This window comes from Loxodonta africana, chromosome 3, assembly GCF_030014295.1.
Source record: "Loxodonta africana isolate mLoxAfr1 chromosome 3, mLoxAfr1.hap2, whole genome shotgun sequence".
In the NCBI taxonomy this organism is placed as follows: Eukaryota; Metazoa; Chordata; class Mammalia; order Proboscidea; family Elephantidae; genus Loxodonta; species Loxodonta africana.
In genome coordinates, this window is record NC_087344.1 from 148,315,593 (window position 1) to 148,334,448 (window position 18,856).

An 18,856-nucleotide genomic window follows, 5' to 3' on the forward strand; every position below is an offset into this window, starting at 1 on the left:
TGTTCTTTTGTTTTTGTAGATTTTGTGCTTACTGAGACTTCATATTTTTCTTCTTTATTTTGATAAGTAGGTTCATTAACTTTCTTTGTGGTTACCTTGAAATTTACCCTTAACTTCCTAAGTTTGAGCCAAGTTTTTATTACTTGATGTCACCCTGACTTCTGCTTGGTTTGAAAATTCTATACCTATACCACTTATTACCCCTTTTATTGGAGGCCTGGTGGCACTGTGGTTAAAAGGTAGGCAGTTCAAATCCACCAACTGCTCCTTTGAAACCATGTGGGGCAGTTCTACTCTGTCTTATAGAGTTTCTGTGAGTCAGAATCGACTCGGTGGCAATGGGTTTTATTTTTCTGATGTTGTCATTTACAGATTGAAGTCTCTGGTTCTTTGTTATAAATCTTTTAGTTTTGTTTTATCCTTGAGAGTTTGTTAGCTAGGTTGGTATCTGGATGATTTTGTCCTGTGTCCTATATTCAGGTTGTTGTCTGATATTGTTGGTTCTCTAACCAAAAAAAAACCAAAGGACTCCTTTTAATAGTTCTTGAAGTTTGGTTTGATTTTTACATATTCCCTTAATTTTGGTTTATCTGTACACATCCTAATTTTGCCATGTACAGATGTACATGGCAAAATTTTGCAGGATATATTATTCTTTGTTGGCAACTTTTTTCTTTCAAGGTTTTGTATATGCCATCCCATTGCCTTCTAACCTGTATGGTTTCTGCTGTGTAATCAGAGCTTAGTCTTATTGTTTACATTTTGTATGTGACTTTTTGTTTTTCTCGAGCTGCTCTCAGGATTCTTTCTTCGTCTTTGGTTTTGGTGAGAGTGATTATGATAGATCTTCATTACTTTCTTTTGGGGTCTATTGTATGTGGGGTTCATTGAGCTTCTTGGGTGGCCAGCTTTTCATCTTTCATAATATTAGGGAAGTTTTCTGTCAGCAAATCTTCAATGATCCTCTCTGTGTTTTCCATTTTGTCCCCTGTTCTGGGGCTCTGATCACATGCAAATTTTTGCCGTTGATTGTATCCCCCATAGTTCTTAGGTTTTCTTCATTCTTTTCTCTGATTTTTCCTTAAACAAAGTGGTATCCAAGGAATTGTCTCCTGTCTTCCATTGTTTCAAATTTCCTCCTAAAACCTTCTGTTGTGTTGTCCAGTTCTGAAATCTTGTTGTTTGTCTTTTGGATTTCTAATTGCTGTTTTTGTATGATTTCTAATGGTTTACTTATTTTGACATTTTGTTCTTGTGTTATTTCCTGAATTCTTCCATTGCATTCTGTGTTTTCCTTGATTTTGTCTGTATTTTCCATGATTTTGCCTATTTTTTCCCTTAGTTTTGTCTATGTTTTCCTTGATCTCTTTCCTAATCTCTTGGAGAGCCCTGAATATTAGACTTTTGAATTCTCTATCAGGAAGTTCCAGTGCCTTTTCTTCCACCAGAAGGTCATCTGGTGTTTTATTTTGGTCAATTACTGGAGCCATCCTGTCCTGTTTTTTATGTTTTGATATTGTCTGCTGTCTCTGAGATATTCGGGAATTATTTTCTTCGTTATTGATGATATGCTTTATCCTGTTTTTTAGCTTTGTTTGGTTATGTCTGGGTGGGTGGACCGAGTGTGCTTTGTTGCATGCTTGTCTGTGGGCATGATAGTTCTCACCACATTGTCCAGGTGGGCAGTGCTTATTTTCAACTATGGTGCAGCAGGGAAGGTTGAGTGAACCGGGAGGGGCAAGAATGGGTCATTTGTCTGTGGCATGAATTGGGGCCAGCGGGGTGGGTCTGGGGGCAGTGGAGGGCAGGGTCTGGGTGTCAAGAGGTCCATGCTGGTCCCACTCAGGGGTGTGGTGCTTGGTGGGGTGGTGCTGGGTGCAGAACGTGGTGGGGTCCAGAGGCCCGGGGGTCCACTCCAGTCCCACTTGGGGACACAGCAATCTGTGGGACAGGGCTGGGGAGGGGTAACATTTAAAGAAGTCTGAAAAGCTGGAGTCAGTTCAGAGGAAGGTGAGCGGGATGGTAAGAGTTGTTGGAAGACATGGAGAAAATACTAGATTTGGGATTATGAGATTCAGGTTTTTGAATCTGCCACTTATGGGTGACATTGGGCAAAATCCATTCCCATCTCACCACATTTAACATCTCACAATCTCAGTGTCCTCTTGGGTTAAGAGAGGAATGGACTTAAATCTCTGAAAATCTTTTCAACTTGAAAATTTGGCACCTATGAAATTATGCCATTTGAGGACAGTTGAAGCAATCCGGGAATGTGTAGCATAGAGCAGGACATATTGAAAGGGGACATGGGAACTGTTTTTAATTATTTGAGGGGTTATCCTTAGGAAAAGGAATTAAATTTGCTCTGTGGGTCATGAGACAGCAGACCTATGACCAGAAGGCAGAGGATGCAGATCATTGGCACTTCCTAATGATGGAATGGAGTCCCTGGGTGGTACGGATGGTTAATATGCTCAGTTGCTAACTGGAAGGTTGGAAGTCCAAGTTCACTCAGAGGCATCTTGGAGAAAAGACCTGGCAATCTACTTCTGAAAAATCAGCCATCGAAAACCCTATGGAGCACAATTCTACTCTGACATACATGGAATCACCATGAGTGGGAATCAACTTGACAGACATTGGTATATTGGTTTAATGATGAAATGTGCTTCCATTTGAGACAATGAGGTCCTTATAGCAAGAAACCATTCAGTAGAAGCTGGATATAGGTTCTTTTTCAGGCCTCCAAAAGTACTTGGCACAATCATAAAAATTTGTGTGAGAATTCTATTTAAAAATCTACCCTGAGAACCTGCACATGCCCTTAGGAATTCTTCCAGACTTGGTCACCTTCAACCCACCTACTCCGTATCCCTCATTATTAGCATCCTTAGTTTCTTCTTGTTTTAGCTCTGTACCCTTGATTTCCGTCTCTTCTATCTCACTCCTAAGACTGGCAACATTATTTGGGGCTCTCTTTCCAGGTTGTGACCTTGGCCCCTCTTTAAGACATGGCTTTCTCTCTGTCCTTCAGACCACAACTTTGGGCAATAGGTACTATAGTTGATGTTATTTCCTAACCAACAGAAAAATATCCAGTTAAACTTCTACTCATGTGGTCCCCCTATGGTCAGATAGGAGGGGTATATGATGCTGGAGGTTTCCTTTTCAAGGGTGTATTGAAAAATCCTACATTAGGTGAGAGGTTGGACTTTGATAACTACTAACATCCCTTACTACTCTCAGATTCTATTACTTTATCATTTATATTTGCCATTGTCCACAAGGTGTGGACAATAAATAGAAAGTTTTCAATGATTCTTTGTCAGTAGTATTATGCTTTTCACAAATACCACATTTAATCAGGGACATATACTTCAGCTTCTTAATTTTCATGAATTTGCTCCTTTTGTGAGTTATCTTCAGCAGTGCATGAGCTGCTCTTGGAGCAGTGGAAAGGAACTTAAGCTTCTCTATTTACCTTCTCTTGTCTGGTGCCCCTATACAAAAGGGAGCCTGTGAAGTATAGTTGGCTGGAGAGGAGAGGGAGGAAACCATTTCCTATTGTTTATGGAATAATACCATGTGGTCAAGTCATGGCTTTGTCTTCCTTGGCCCTGTGAGCTAACCAAGATATACAATGCTGTTTGAGGGACCACAGGAAGGAAAATATGACCACAGCTGTGTTGACTCCCAGAATGACTAGATTCCAGTGGAAACAGCACAAGGCTAGGACTCTGGCCCGTAGATACCCCATGCAATGGCCCTTCCCCTGCATAGTGATCTTATAAAATATCCAGTTGTATCACTTGCCTAATACTCTCCAACTGCACCTTAACAGTAATATCCAAACTCCATATCATGGTCTAAATGATCTTATTTCTGCCTCTGTCTCTGACTTCGTCTCATCACTTATTCCAATATTTATTTCTTGAAAGCAGAAACCTTTTCTTGTGTCCTACTCTATCTGCAGTGTTGAGAACAGCACTTGGCATATACCTTAACACCTATTTGTTAAATAAATGAATCCAGGCTTGACTTCCGAAGAACTTTACTAAGTTCATAAAATAGAATCTCTCCTCACTTAATTCTTAAGAATAATCTCTTTTTAGAAATTCCATCCCCATATCCCCATCATGCATTGGGGGTGAAAAGCATTAGTTTGATTAATGAGAGGATAGCTGAGGAAATGAAGAGTAACATTGTGTCCAGTTCAAACTCCCTGGGGGAATTTGGTTGTTAGAATGGAAATTGCCCAAGTTGGATTCTGCCCAGCACACCAGGCTTAAGTTATTGGATAAGAATACATTAGAAAAATGAATTTTGGCAACTCACAAAATATTCTCTTTATGTGGAAGTAAGTGACCTTGGATTTAGTTTATTTTAAAGGTTGGCTTTCTTTGGCAGAGACAAAGATGATACTTTGAAGTAGCCAAGATTTTGCAATGACAGCAGCAGTACCAGGAAACTAGTGGGTTGCTTTAAAGTGTCCATTTCTCAGTGTCCGTGATAGTCAGAAATGTGATGAACCAATTTGTTTTTTCTTTTTTTTGCCAGTGTTTGGCTCTTCATTTGAAGAATCACCCATGATTGTAGCTCACTGTACTCCAAGATTCATGAGCCTTGGCTCCTGGATCAGATACCTATGGATAAAAGAAACCATTTATTCATGCCTTTCCTTTTTTTTTTTTTTTCCTCCCTCATTAACTGTTCCAAATGTCAGTGAATGAGCCAACTGTTCAATATTTTTTCCACAGAGGCTGACTCTGAAGAACCCAATACAGTTCATCATGCTCTTTCTCAACTAGTTCATTGTGACATTCTGGGATTTTTAAAAGATATCTTTTCTGTGTCAGACTGTCCTAGGTTGGTGTTTACACTTTTGTTCATTTTTGACAAGGTAGGTAGAGGACACTTCACTCCCAGCATCCATGCATGCACTCTTAAAGCAGCCTCTCTATCCCTCATAACAGGATGAGAGTGGATGGATTAGGAGTGCTTATGGGTGTTGGAATGTTGAGAGTGGATGGATTAGGAGGGCTTACATGGAGGGTGCAGATGGAGCCGAGGGTAAGACGCCAGGGAGTGATAAGAGGGCTTGTTGACTGTACAGTACCATATTCTGACAAGTCCATAAAACTGGAAAATAATTTCAAGAGGAAATTCAAGAGAAGGGGAATTAGAATCCACAGTATCAAATGATTTGTGGACACGTTTTAAAATCATCATGTTTTATATGATTTGATACTACAAATATTGTGGTTAAAAAAACACAGTCTTGCCTCTGGTAAAAAATTATTTACATTCTTGCTACATGAAAAAATATACTCACTCCCTTTCAAAGCCCCCAAAATCCTCATGCCTTTACAACATTAGTTCAAATCCAGACTCTTGCCATTTAAACAGGTTTGGTGCAGATGAAATTCCTTTGATTTAGTTCTTTAAGTTTTATCTGAAGACCTTTGAATGAAAGAAACAAGTTTTCTATCTCCCACACTCCCAACATACAATGGTGGGACAGGCATAGGATAACCACTATAGACATTATTTTTAAGAAAGGGGTTGTGTGAAAGGCATAAAGGTTCCAGGATCAATAGCAATTCTGAACCTAGCCAGACAAATTTTGTAAGTTCCTTGATTGAGACTCAGTACTACTGCTGCTCAGGAGTAATTCTCCATAGCTCTCGACTTCAAATTTCAGACTCTTGGCTCTACTTTTGGCCTCTTGGTTTCACCCTCTGACTCATCCTTTATCTTCCATGAAAGACAGCCTGTATTTGCTGCTGTGAAGTTTTCACAACCTCCTTCCTACCTGTAGAATTTTGGGAGTTCAAAGGTTTCTCTTTGTTTTTCTGTGTTCCTTTCAATTTAAGCTGGCAGTGTTTCTATGAATATAATTCTTCTAAGAAATTTGTGAGTCTCCTGTGAATCTTACTGGGATTCAATCTTTTAGAGAAGAGTAAATAAACAAAAATACTTAAGATAAGTTCTTCTCTACCTTGGACTTCTACTGGAATAGCTAAAGGACAATATCATTAATCTTCTTAGAAATCATACCGTTTGATTGATAAGATCCGAGGGATATACCCTTAAATTCTTTAGAGGGCTTTTTATCTGACTAAAAGGTACTCTGAGGCACCATCTTTGATCCTTCTGAGGTTTTAACAAAGGATCTTATAGACACACCTATGGTTTCATCTTTAGATCATGTTTTCCTGAGAGTTTCCTGGATGTGATCCTTGCCTGGAAGCCGCATTTTAATTTTAGCATCATTTGTCATTTGGAAAGGCTGGAAATTTTCAAAATCACCAAGTTCGGCTTGTTTTTGTTTAACAGTGCTTACCTTAGCTTATCTCTCTCCTCCCACGTTTTATTATAAGCAGCAAGGAAAACCAGGAGGCACCTTCAACAGCCTGTTTAGCAATCTCCTCAGCTAGTTCACTTAATTCATTAGAAACATTTTCTACTTTCCATGTTACTGAAGGTAAATGTGTTGCTAAATTTCTACCACTATGTAACAAGAATCCCCTTTCTTACATTTCCCATAAGATTTCCTCACTTTCCTATTTTAAGCCCTCATCTGCAGCTTCCTCGAAGACCTACATGTTTTTACAGTTACTACTCAGTCCTTCAAATTTTCACTAGCATTCTCCTCAAAGGCCTTCCAGCTTTTCCCATTGCCCTATTCCAAAGCCACTCCCACATTTTAGGTTTTTGTTATAGCAGCACCCATCTGGTAACAAATTCTGTATCACTTGAGATTCAATCAAAACAGAATACATATACTGTATGTAATCTGTTACAGGAATTTGACCCCATGTAATTGTGGGAGCTGGTTAAGGAGTTTCTGTAAGGCTCTTATCTTCACATTTGATGCTGAAGCTTGAAGTCCACGTATCAGGCAGTCACGAAAGGAAGATAAATGCAAAATAGGGGAGGGCAAGGACAAACCGGAGCCCCACAAATATGAAATGGAGTCCACTAGGACTGAGTGAAGCCTGTGTCAGTTCTTGCTACCTCTGACTTTAATGGTGTAGGTGTCATGCAGGAGAAGCTGGCACTTTTCACCATGGAGGTAAACACACACCTGGCCCAGGAGTCAGAGAAGCTAAAGAAGATGCAGGGGAAGATGGTCAACTTGTAGGCCTGCTTGCTGCTCCACTCCAATGAGGTGAGCCAGCAGATAAGTGACAAGACGTGTGAGCTATGAGCTACAAAATGGCTGCTGCTTCACTTCTGCCCTCCAAATGTCATACAAGAATATCTCTCAGGGTCCACTCTAACCAGAAACATGCAGAAAAGGAAATTCTGGGAAATGCAGTTCAGCTGATTACATGTCCTGTGGTCTTTCCATGGTACCACATTGCCCGTCTCCAAAAGAGCCTTTAAATTACTTGTTTAACCTTCACCCATGAAGGACATTCTTCCTAGTTCAGCCTAGATTAAGTGTTGATACTACAGACCTCTAGTAGGGCTGACTAGTGGCTAGTGGCAGCATTGAAGAGAAGCAACAGGAGCCATCTTTTACCATCCTCTAGAGGAGACCCAAAGACTTTTTCAACCCCCGCTCAAAGGAAAAGTGTCTTGTCCCTGGGGTGTATACAGTAGGGGTCAAGTATTTTGTTTTTCACTTACCCCTAGCCCTTCAGTATCCCAATACCTTGTATCAGTCAAGGTTCTCCAGAGAAATAGAACCAGTAGGATATAAGGATGTGTGTGTGTGTGTGTGTGTGTGTGTGTGTGTGTGTAAAATATATATATATATACATCAAAACCCCAAACCAAACCTGTTGCCATTGGGTCAATCCTGACTCATAGCAACCCTATAGGACAGAGTAGAACTGTCCCGTAGGGTTTCCAAGGCTGTAAATCCTTACAAAAGCAGACTGCCATATCTTTCTCCTGCAGAGTGGCTGGTAGGTTTGAATCACCAACATTTTAGCTAGCATCCAAGTCTTTAACCACTGCCCCACCAGAGTTATGTTTTAAAAAAAAATTATACGTACATAAATATACACATACACATTTACATACACACAGAGAGAAAGAGAGAGAGAGATTTATTTCCAGGAATCGGCTTATATGACTGTGGGGCGTGACAAGTCTGAAATTTGTAGGACAGTCCAGCAGGCTGGAAGCTCTGTTAGGAGCTGATGTTGTAATCTTGAGCAATAATTTCTTCCTTCTCAGAGAAACCTCTGTTTTGTTTTTAAGGCCTTTCAACTGATTGGATGGGGTCCAACCACACTATTGAGCTAATCTCCTTTACTTTAAGTCAACTGATTGTAGATGTCAACCACAGCTACAAAATACTGGCACAACAATACCTAGATTAGTGTTTGATTGAATAGCCGCAAGCCATCACAACCTTTTCCAACATACCCAGCTGCTACTACAGTTATGCCGTTTCAGTACTGCACATGGTGTCCAACCAAGGGGGGTGAGAGTAGGCTAAAATATAGCCTTGCTTCACTTACCAGACTCAGGGATGCTTCAGCCCATAGGAACAAAACCTTTTTCAAATTCATGTGCCTGGATGAGGTGCTTTTTTTATATTTTTGCACAAAGACACGGGACGTGTGGTATTTTGAAAAGCCAGGACCAACTGACTGGGCTTCACAGACTGATCTCAGGCTAGCCTACCTACCTCCTGGCTTTCCTATTGGGAGCCTGAGTGTGCCTCCACCTGATGAAAGTAGGGGCCTGGATGAAGAGAACAAACAAATAATTTTCGTGCTGGTCTTCCCAAAGTGTTAGGACAATGACGTCTTTTCATGGCTTTGAAGAGTTTCTCCTTTCCCTTTTGAAGGTCAGCAGGGCATTTCAGTAAGAAAAACGACTCAGATGAAGGAAGGCTTAGTGTGTGTGTTTGTGTTTATGTGTGGGCGTGTGGCGTGTCCGTAGGAACTGAGATAAGGGAGAACACAACTGAAAGAACCAATTTCTGGCAAGAAGACAGACTTTAAATTTTGGCTACATACGATCTGTGAACTCATGTAATAAGAATACGCCGTACCAGAATGCTCTGAGAGCTTAGTACCTACTTTAGAAGAATGGTTCTTTCTTTGCTATAGCATGTCATGCCTCAATTCTACTTGTTTTAGCACTTCCAGCCTTTTGCTCTGATGCCCTTCTGAGCCTCAGTTTTGGTTCCTATAGCTTGGTGTACTCCTGGTGGCACTATTGTGGGATGGTTTACTGGGGTTGATTTTGAACAACTTATTCTTCATATTTCCTTGCAAGTATCAAATGAAATACTGAAAATTTGTAATGCTTCGTGGTCAGATTTGTAGTGGGAGGTACAATTGGCCTATACGGATTTTCTCCTAAGATTCAAAAAACGAAGTAAACTGGTTGACTAAAAAGTACATGTACATTGTTTTAAAGGTTCTATGATGTAGACACAATGAGGCACCATTATATGGTGTGCACTTTGAGTTATTCAGTGGGCTTGGCATGGAGCCATTCACTCTCCCACACCTATAGGCCCGCCCTCAGCGAAACTGTGCCATTCAGGAAGTTTGTTTTTATGTTCCTGGATCCTTACTGATTCTCTTTTTTCTGCATCCCTTTCTCTTCTCTCTGGATCTCCATCATTCCTCACTTTTAGCATCTTGTAGCATAGAATGATACAAATAATAGTAAAAACCAAAACCAAACCTGTTGCTATCAAGTCAATTCCAACTCATAGGGACCCTATAGGGCAGAGTAGAATTGCCCCATCGAGTTTCCAAGGATGTAATCTTTACGGAAGCAGACTACCACATCTTTCTCCTGTGGAGTGGCTGGTGGATTTGAACTGCCAACTCGTCAGTTGGCAGCCAAGTGCTTAGCCACTTCTCCCCCAGGTGTCCTTCAAGTAATAATAGTTAACATGTATTACATACTTGTATGTACCAGCCACTGCACCACTGTGTTGAGCACTTTAAAGGAACTATTCATTCCACAAATACTGAGAATCTGCTCTATGCTAGCAATGTTCTGGGTGCTGGGGACACGGTAGTGAACAAAACAGACAAAAATCCCTGCCTTCATATAATTTACATTCCAAAGCAAGATAAAGACAATTTAAAAAGTAAAATGCATGATTTGGAGATGAAGATAAATGTTATGTAGAAAAAATGGGGAAGGATGCCTAGGAAAACCTGGCGAGGGTTGAGGAAAGGAGTGTGGCTATCTTCAGTAGGTGGTCAGGAAGGTCTCACTGATCCTTACCACATCACCGTGAGATAGGTAATTTGGTTATCCTCATTTCACAGAGGAAGCAGCTGAGGCTTAGATTACACAAGCTTTTCCTCAGGAGGAGATCTATTGTCAGTTTCCATATGTTAGTGCCTACCTCTCCTAGTTCATTTTGTTATGAATAAAGTCACCATGAGTTTGAGGCGATGACAACAACAATATCTCTCCCAGGAGTATTTGCATGTAACCTTCTTCCTAGCAGGAGAATGCAAAGCAGTTGTACCCAGTTAAGACATTTTTAACACCCAGGGACATGCAGAAGATCTGAGGGAAAGGGACAAGATACTTTTCTTGGGACTCACATAATCGTGATGCCTTAGGTGGCTGGTGCTGCTTGCCTGGTCTCCTTCTTGACCTACACCAGACCTCTGTATGATGCCAGGCAGGGGTCTGTGGCTATGGGACAGACTGTAACTTCTCCTCACTTCAGTTCCCTTCTCATAAATCAAATCTGGACAGCAGGTTCAAATAAGAGTGTTCACTGGATCCTGAGTGCTCCTGTGCATACCCGCTGCCTGGCCTGTCACAGCCTTGCCATTCTCCCTCTTGGAGACGGAGGACCCAGTGCCCCTAGAAGATGTCAGACAGACATGCAAGAAACATGGACAGACAGATGGCACATCTCCGGACTGTTGTCAGTGCTGTGAGCTGCTGGTCTGAGGGCTTCCCCTGCCTAGCTCTGCAGCTTCTCCAGGCCAAGGTTATGGATTCTTTTCTAGGAATTTCTTAGCCCTGGATTTCCTTTTTTGATTTTTAGTTTCTCATCCTGAGTTGGCTCAGCTTGCCCTCCAGGCTTGCCTAAAAACTTCCTATTTGAGCTGTGAATAAATTCTCTGCCACAGCAAGCTGAGTCACAGTATAAGTCACTCATCACTCACTTGCTCTAAGCTGCCTTTAGATGGGCCAGCTGGCCCTGTGGCTGAGAGGAAGCTGCGTCCAGCCAGACACCCACACCTTCAGGTGGAGCCACTTCTGAGGAGCAGTCGGGGTGGAAATGTGTCATCCACCAGGTGGGCAGAAGATAGGGATGTGGGACTGTGACATTATGTCTGATTTTTGCCTTCTTTGTGGGGGTTATGCTTGAGCGTGCCTTTGAGGGAAAAGGAGATGAGGTCGTTAGTAAGCTTTCCTCACTTGAGAGTCAGGGGATGAGGTCACACCAGTTTGTTTTGTTTGGGAGAAAAGAGTGAGATCATGCTGAGTTTCCCTTGAGTTTTTTGGCCCAGAAGGGAGGGGAAAGGGTATACTGTGCTTGGGTTTGTCTTGTTTAAGAGGCTGTGAAAGTCTTAGAAATCCTTCTGCCTCTGAACTCATCTCTGTGGAGCTTTGCTTTCCTCTGGGAAGATATCTAGAGGGAGTAGCCCCTTCCAGGGCAGCACAATGCTTGGGTGATATTCTGCTCAGGTCACTATGGTCGCACTATGACTTTTATACGACCTGGACATTTTTGCCTTCATGGGTCCTTCCTCCATAAAAAAACATTAAAAATTTTTATTTTACAAACGTGTTAGTAGAATGATGAATTCATTTTCTAGACTCATTATTAAAAACCGGTTGTCACTGAGCTGATTTTGACTCATGGCAGCCCCAGGTGTGTCAGAGTGGGACTGTGCTCTGTAGAGTTTTTCATGGATGATCTTTTGGAAGTAGATCTCCAGGCCTTTCTTCCAAGGTGCCTCTGGGTGGACTCAAACCTCTAAACTTTAAGTTAGCAGCTGAGCACATTCACTGCACCACCCAGGGCCTCCCGGACTCAATATTAGATATGCATTATTATTATTATAGTCATTTTTCTCCTGATTTTAAAAGAAACTAAAATTACAACTTTTTTATGGGCCTCTAACAGTATTATGGGCCTTAGGTCTGTTCTGCCTATTGTGCCTGGTGGGCAAATGGGCCCTGTGGTCATGGGACAGTGATCTCTCTCCGCTTTCAGAAAAGAATCTGGGGCTGTAGCACTGGGGCTGATGAGAGAGCACAGAGGGCACCCACAGCTCACCTGGCCTCGCTCTTACCTGTCTGAGATGCTCTGCCAGGGATTGGGCTAAGAGAACTGCATAGAGCTGCAGCCTACCCTCTGGGACTAAGACAGAAGGCGCTGTGCTCAAAGGAGAAAAAGTGTGGTCCATCAAGCAACAGACTTACTAAGAGGACCTACTTCGAGTGAAGTTCCCTTAGGCTAAGTAATTAATCGAGGAGCAAATACTGGTTGTTGGGGAACTATTTGGAAAGTCAGCGTCACAGGGGATAGTCGGTGTCCAGGAAATAAGAGGTGGGGTGATCGCATAAATTATTCACATTTATTCATTCATTAAACATGTATTTATTGAACATCAGCTATGTGTTAAACACTAGGCCTGGAGGTTACAGAAAAGGTCTGGTTCTCAGGGAACTCACATAAATATTATGTACCCAAACCATTATATAGGCTATGCAATTGAACTCCCCAAGGTGTCTTTTTTTTTTTTTTTATAATTTTATGGTGCTTTAGGTGAAAGTTTACAGCTCGAGTTAGTTTCTTATTAAAAAATTTATACACATTGTTTCGTGACGTTGGTTGCATTCCCACAGTGCGACAGCAGTCATCCTTTTCTGCCCTGCATTCCCTGTGTCCGTTTGGCCGGTTTTCCTGTCCCTTCCTTCCTGCCTTCTAGTCTTTGCTTTTGGGCAGGTGTTGCCCATTTGGTCTCCTATGCTTGATTGAATTAAGAAGCATGTTCCTCACATGTGTTATTGTTTGTTTTATAGGACTGTCTAATCTTTGGCTGACAGGTAGACTGTGGGAATGGCTTCAGTTCTGAGTTAGCAGGATGTCTGGAGGCCATATTCTCGGAGGTTCCTCCATTCTCTGTTAAACCAGTAAGTCTGGTCTTTTTTTGTGAATTTGAATTTTGTTCTACATTTTTCTCCTGCTCTGTCTGGGGATGTCTACTGTGATCCCTGTCAGAGTGGTTGGTGGTGGCAGCCAGACGCTATCTAGTTGTTCTGGGTTCAGGCTGGTGGAGGCTGTGGTTCACATGGTCCTTTAGTACTTTGGGCTAATATTTTCCTTGTGTCTTTGGTTTTCTTCATTCTCCTTTGCTCTGGTTGGAATGGAACAGATAGATATACCTTAGATTGCCACTTGCAAGTTTTTAAGACCCCAGACGCTACTCACCAAAGTAGGATGTAGAACGTTTTTTTAAAGAACTATGTTATAAGTTATCTGTTTATAGCCACAGATAAGTTAGGAAAAGGGATAGTGAAGAACAAAATTAAATTCTTAGAAGCCTTGTCACTTATTACCTGCCAGCAGTCTGATATATATTATGTCACCTGATGCTCATAACGGTCCTACGAGACATTATTATTTGTTTCATAGATGAGGAAACTGAGGCTCACAGAGTTAAGAAATGTATCTACAATCACATAGTTCACAAGTGTGGGTTTAAAAGCATTTCTCACTGATTTTAAAGCGTGTAATCTTCCTATCTGACTAGTTTGCCTCACAAGCTACTATTTATTTTAAACAGAATTTTGATTTCCTGAGTCTTCTGGGAGTATATTTACTGTGCAGAATGAAGTATACACACTTTTTTACAAGGCAGGCATAGCTGACCTCAGGAAGAAGCTGAGTTCAGAAAGAATCAGAAAACAGTCTATGTTAGGAATGTAGGGAGGGCAGAATCTTCTTAGTCCATGCCTTGGTTTCCCAGTGCTGTTGTAATGGAAATATCATAAGTGGGTGGCTTTAAAGAACAGAAATTTGTTTTCTCATGGTTCTGGAGATTAAATGTCTAAATCAGGGTCTCAGTAGTATCAATTCCTTCCTTGTTGGTAGCCCTGGGTATTCCTTGGTTCCTCGGTAATCCTCATCTGCTGTGTGCCTGTTTCTAATCTGCTCTTTTCTGACTTAAAAGTGATTAGATTTAGAACTCACCCTACTCAGGTATGGTCAAATTAACATAACAAAGAAAACCGCATTTCTAAGCAAGATTATATCCACAAGTATAGCGGTTAGGATTCCAATACATATTTTGGGGGACAGAATTTAATTCATAAGAGCCCATCTGGATTATAGTGTGTAAAAGTGAGTAGACCACGTCCCTGATGTCTGGGGAACTCCTCCATAGACGTGTAGAGATGAGGAGTCACCTAAGTTTGGGGAGATGTGTATTTTCATATAATGAGTGAAACTATAATGTTAAGACCTTCAGGTTAAGATATGTGCTGTAATAATTTTTAGTGCTGAATTTAGTGTGATTGCATCACCAAGATATAGGCAGCAATTGGGTAGCAGTACCCAGCAGAGCATGTGTTATGGCTCAGATTGTGTCTCCCCAAAATATGTATTGAAATCCTGGCCCCTGTACCTGTAAATGGAAACCCTGGTGGTATAGTGGTTAAGTGCTGTGGCTGCTAACCAAAGGGTTGGCAGTTCAAATCCACCAGGCGTTCCTTGGAAACTCTGTGGGGCAGTTCTACCCTGTCCTATAGGGTTGCTATGAGTCGGACTCGACTCAATGGCAATGGGTTTGGTTTTTGTTTTGATAATTTTTTTTTTTTTAGGGTCCCTAGGTTGCACTCAACTACTAACTTAAAGGTTAGTAGTTTGAACTCACCTAGTGGTTCCATGGAAGAAAGGCCTGGCAATCTTCTTCCATAAAGTTTACAGCCAAGAAAAGCCTATGGAGCAATTCTACTCTGTAACACACAGGCAACAGGTTTTTTTTTTTATATATACCTATAAATATGATCTTGTTTGGGAATAGGGTTTTCTTTGTTATGTTAATTAGGCCATACCTGAGTAGGGTGGGTTCTAAATCTAATCACTTCTGAATTATGAAAAGCAGACTAGACAAAAAGATACACATAGAGGAAGACAAATGCCATGTGAGGATTGATTACAAGTCAAGGAATCAAGGAATGCCCAGGGCTACTGAGAAGAAAGGAATTGACACAACTGAGACCCTGATTTGAACTTTTAGTCTCTAGAACTGTGAGAAAATGAATTTCTGTTCTTTAAAGCTGCCCACTTGTGGTATATCTGTCACAGAGCACTAGGTGACTAAAACATAGGAGCTCTGCTGGGCAGGAAAATTGTGCAAACAGAAGTCATACACCTGGGGTAAAAATCCTAGGGTGCACAGGTCAGAAGTCTCAGATCAGCTGAGTCTCCTTCATGTAGGTGCTATGGTTCTGGGCTCACACGGTTCAGAAGCCAGGATTCAGAAACTACAGCACTAGAGGCTTAGACACGGCAAAGGGAATGCCAGTCTAGAGTAAAAGCTATTTGTTCTTGACTTGTTTTTGCTATATGCTAGGTGTGTGTGTATGTGCATGTTGTGTGTGTGGAGTTGGGAGACAAGGAACTGGGTTCCAGGTATTCACAGAAGCCAGGAATGTAGAGGCTTCTGGATGAACGCTGCTGCCCCTGAGGAAAGGTTAGACTTGTACTAACTTCTCAGAAATGTGAAATTGCTCATTCATTTTACACTGTCCCTGCCTGCAGAGTCTACCGCTCTCCAATATTTAAAATCTAGGTAAAAATAATATAAGTAGATATGCTTCACAGGCCTCTTATGCTGTCCTTTTTTTCCCTTATATACTAAGATCAACATATAATTCAACCTGGAGTTACATAATAGTCACTACAACAAAATAATCTGCTGAGGCCCATAGTTGCCGCCATCTGTCCATCAACTAACATCTACCTTCGCTTCTAAGCCCAAACACCATTACCTGCCCAAGTCACTTCAGAAATAGAAGATGATTTTTCCTTCTTTTCTTCTAAGTATATGCCAGGAGCAGGAGGAGAAGAAGGGGAAGTCTGTTTATTAATAAAGTTTCTAAATACCATAACAGAAGTGAAGTAATTCCAGTCACTAACACCTACCAGCAGTGAAATGTGTGAGCCAAATTGTTCAGGCCAGTTCATCAGGTAGTTGCTGAGGAGCATCAAGCGAGATCCAGAAGCAGAAGTCTCAACAAATACTTATTTAATACTCACTCTGCTGCTGATGTCGATGGAGATCTAACAGTGAGCCAGTCAGAAATGGTCATTGCTCACATGAAGCTTGCGTGCTAGCGGAAGATACAGAGGTAGAGAGTGACTAAGGAAAATTACTTACCTAGGTAAGTGAAGGCTTTTCTGAAGACAAGAAAACTGAGCTGAGACCTGAAGGTTGAGAATGAACCAGAGTTGGAAGAAGAGGATTTTAAGCAAAGGGAATGGCAAGCACAAAGGCTAAGACATGGCAGAGGACTTGGTGTTTGAGGAACAAAAAAGGAGGAGACAATGGAAATTCTTGTATCAATGAAATGCCACCATGTACCTATACAAAGCAAATTACAGCCTTACTGGAGCTGACAGAGAAACAGAGTGAGGTCTCTTAAAAATTCAATAACATACAAGGTAAAGTCAGTGGTTGGACTTTGGGCTTGATGTTCCACACAGTGCTGGTTTGAATATTCAACTTGTCCCCAGCTCCCAACATTCTTAGCTGTGGAGGAAACGGATCCCTCAACTTCCTTTTCTACTTGCCCTTGGTCTTTTCTAAGCTTTTTCTCTAAGCTCTGAGTCCCAAACTTCTGCATCCTTCAGGCTCTGCTCTGTTTATTAGTGCCTCTCCTTTATGTTCCAACTCTCCCTTTCTCTTGGCTCCTACTCCTCACTCTTTACCTATGCTACAGTCTCTTCCATCTTAAGATAAACGTGGAACAAAAAGAACCCTCTCTCCAGGCTATTATCATCTCCAGCTAAAAGACATCTAGCTATTGCCTTCCATGGTGTTTAATTTGATGTGTCAACTTAGCTGGGCTGTTGAATTATGGTGTTGGCAAAGAATATTGAGTATACCGTCGACTGCCAGAAGAACAAGCAAATGTTTTGCAAGAAGTAAAGTCAGAATGCTCCTTAGAAGTGAGGATGGCAAGACTTCGTCTCACATACTTAGGACATGTTATCAGGAAGGATCAGTTCCTAGAGAAAGACATCATGCTTGGTAAAGTAGAGGGTCAGCAAACAAGAAGAAGACCCTCAACGAGATGGATTGACACAGTGGCTGCAACAATGGGCTCAAACATAGCAATGATTGTGGGGATAGCGCAGGACTGGGCATCTATTGTACATAGGGTCACGGTGAGATGGAACCAACTCAACTGCACCTAGCAACAACATGTTTTCCAGTGCTTTGGTCAAACACTAGACTAGCTGCTGTTCTGCAATGTAATGCTATGTAATGTAATGTAACATATTGTAATCACTTTACATAAGATAATCTAATGTAATGTAACCAATTAGTCAGAAGAAAAAGGAGTTTCCTTGGGGTGTGTTCTGCCTCCAGATAATAAACAAGTATTTTGGCAGGATCAGAGTTCGCTCTCCACTCTACACCCTCTGTCACCTGACCTACGGATCTTGGGATGCAAGCCTGCAGGAGTCTCCATCCACTGCCTGACCTACAGATTTTCAGACTCGTCAGCCCCTCTACACTTCCATCAGCCAGCAGGTATCCACAGCGTGTCACCTGACCTATGGATTTTGGACTTGTGAGCACTCACAGTCGAGTGAGCAAATCCCTTAATGTAAATCTCTCTTTCTCTCTCTTGCTCTTTCTCTACATGTCTCACTGATTCTGTTTCTCTTGAAAATTGAACAATACACCGTCCAAGCTTCTTCACCAGATTTCTTTCCTCACCTCACTTAACCTGTGGCAATCTGGCTTACATAACTACCTCCCCACTTTTCAGTCTTATCTTCATGTCTCTGCAGCTTTGCCTCTGTTTATAACTCCCCCCCCCCTTTTCAGTGTCCATAAATAGTTTTATTGGAACACAGCCACGCTCACTGGTACATGTTGTCTATGACTGCTCTTGCACTAACCCTAACCCTAACCCTAACCCTAACCCTAACCCTAACCCTAACCCTAACCCTAACCCTAACTCTAACCCTAACCCTAACCCTAACCCTAACCCTAACCCTAACCCTAACCCTAACCCTAACCCTAACCCTAACCCTAACCCTATCTCTAACAGTGGAGTTGAGTAGTTGTAAAAGAAACCAAATGACCTGTAAAGCCTAAACTATTCACTACCTGTCTCTTTTCAAAAAAAAGTCTGCCAACCCCTACTCTAGAAGACATAAGGAATAGATGTCTTTACACAGCATTGTTTTGTTTTATAATATTGGGGAAGGTATGTTTTAAAAAATGCTTATTTTCTCTCTAGCTTAGCTCAGTGCCTTGGCGATTCTAGTACCTATTTGATGAACACTTAACAATTTAAAAAAATACTCCGTAAATCTTTCATAACTCAAGGGGAACTTCTACCTAGATATGGGCTTTATTTTGCAATTAGAAATACTTAATGTTAAAATGAACTTATAATGAAAAAACTTCTGAGATAATAAATATAGCCTAGAAATCTTAAGAATTAAATGGTTAATGAAATCACCTTTGACTTCAGTGACTTATTTTTGAACTAAATTGGAGGATGTTGTAGGATTTTTGCTTACTTGTGGCTTTCACATAAATTTGAACCCATTTCACTAAGATTTTTGTGCTATTTGGCTTTAGCTCTTTTTTTTTTTTAATTGTGCTGTAAGTGAAAGTTTACAAATCAAATCAGTCTCTCT

At 41.3% G+C, this 18,856-nt stretch overlaps 1 long non-coding RNA gene across 2 annotated transcripts in view; it reads left to right on the plus strand.

Annotated features, from left to right (window-relative positions):
• The window catches only part of LOC111752894 (uncharacterized), a 31,457-nt gene extending 13,230 nt beyond the window's left edge, over positions 1–18,227 (plus strand). For both annotated transcript variants that reach the window (XR_002787790.2, XR_010321470.1), the window contains one exon: positions 17,591–18,227. This is a non-coding gene — a long non-coding RNA (uncharacterized LOC111752894). The remainder of the gene's footprint in view (positions 1–17,590) is intronic.
• Positions 18,228–18,856: the final 629 nt, after the last annotated feature.